The 1,763-nt window shown below is 41.2% G+C and overlaps 1 non-coding gene across 1 annotated transcript; it reads left to right on the plus strand.

Annotated features, from left to right (window-relative positions):
• Positions 1–1,656: 1,656 nt before the first annotated feature.
• LOC141624689 (small nucleolar RNA R71) lies at positions 1,657–1,763 on the plus strand. Its single transcript, XR_012534495.1, has one exon. It is a non-coding gene; the product is annotated as a small nucleolar RNA R71 (small nucleolar RNA).

The raw sequence follows: 1,763 nt of genomic DNA on the forward strand, positions 1-1,763 counted from the left end.
AAGTTATGCTCTCATCCCCCACTTCTAGAGTGAGCTCTCCATGCTTCACATCTATCACCGCACCCGCGGTGTGCAAGAAAGATCTTCCTAGAACGATTGGAATATTGGAGTCTTCTTCCATGTCAACAATGACAAAGTCCACCGGGATGAAAAATTTCCCAACTCTTACGGGAACATCTTCCCATATCCTTAATGGTGTCTTCGTCGATCTATCGGCCATTTGGAGTGTGATATTGGTGCATTTAAGCTCTCCCATCCCTAACCTTTTACTCACCGAGTATGGCATAACACTCACACTAGCCCCTAGATCATATAAAGCTTTGTTGATCGTGGTGTCGCCAATGGTACACGGTATTGAGAAGCTTCCCGGATCTTTATGTTTTGGAGGTGAACTCCCTTGAAGTATTGCACTACTCACCTTAGTGAAGGCGATAGTCTCAAGCTTCCGGATCGATTTCTTCTTCGTAAGGATGTCTTTCATGTACTTTGCATAGGCCGACACGTGATTGATTAATTCCGTGAAAGGAATCGAGACTTCCAAATTCTTCACAATCTCCATAAATTTTCCAAGTTGGTCATCAAATTTGGGTTTGGATTGACGACTTGGAAAAGGAAGTCTAATCACAATGGGTTCCTTCTCCTTGGACTTGTCTTCACTTTTCATTGAAAATTCTTCCTTTGATGGTTCTCCATCCTTGGAGTTTTGTACAACTTCTTCTTTGTCACTAGCTTCCACAACTTCATCCTCAACTTGCTTCTTCGGTGCTTCATACCTCGTACCACTTCTCAAGTGAATGGCACTAACCGTTTCATGTCTCGGGGGATTACTTTGAGGTGGTAATTGCCTCTTTTGTCTTTGTGAGCTTGAAGATGCTAGTTGAGTCAATTGGGTTTCCAACATTTTGGTGTGGGCTAGGATGTTGTTGATGGTGATTTCCTTTGCTTGACTATCCTTTTTGCATTTGAGTGAAAAACTCTTGTTGATTCTTTTGCATTTGGAGGACCGCTTTTTGAACATCAAAACCTTGGTCATTTTGTTGATTGTATGGAGTTTGATTTTGGTAACCTTGGTTTTGGTTGTAAAAGGGTCTTTGATTTTGGTTTCTCATGGGAGGTGGAGTGTATGTTGGTTGAAGGTTTTGAACATTTTGGCTTTTGTATGAGAGATTTGGGTGGAATTTTGTGTTTTCATTGTAATAATTTGAATAAGGGGTACCACTCTTGTATGCTTGAAAAACATTCACTTGTTCATTTGTTCCTCTACATTCACTTTGGTCATGTCCCAAAGTTCCACAATTCTGACATATCCCACTTGGGATTGATGAAGAGGCCGTCATGGCATTGACATTGTGCTTTGGTGATTTTGAGGCTTCTTCAAGTCTAGCCATAGATTTTCCGAACTTCAAATTGATGGTATCAATGTGAGCACTAAGTTGAGCACCCAACTGACTAATAGAGTCCACTTCATGTTTTCCTCCTCTAGTAGCCTTGCGAGGTCTACTATATTGTAAATTATGGACCGCCATTTCCTCAATCTTGTTCCAAGTTTGATTGTCGTCACCTTCGGTGAACATACCATTTGATCCCATGTTGAGAATGTTTCTTGAGTCTTCATAAAGACCATTCCAAAATTGTTGTACCAAGAACCACTCGCTAAGTCCATGATGAGGACATGAGCGACAAATTCCCTTGAATCGCTCCCAAGCTTCATACAAGGATTCTTCATCTCTTTGCTTAAAGCCCGTAATTTGAGCTCTTAGCAT

Source organism: Silene latifolia, chromosome X (assembly GCF_048544455.1).
Source record: "Silene latifolia isolate original U9 population chromosome X, ASM4854445v1, whole genome shotgun sequence".
In the NCBI taxonomy this organism is placed as follows: domain Eukaryota; kingdom Viridiplantae; phylum Streptophyta; class Magnoliopsida; order Caryophyllales; family Caryophyllaceae; genus Silene; species Silene latifolia.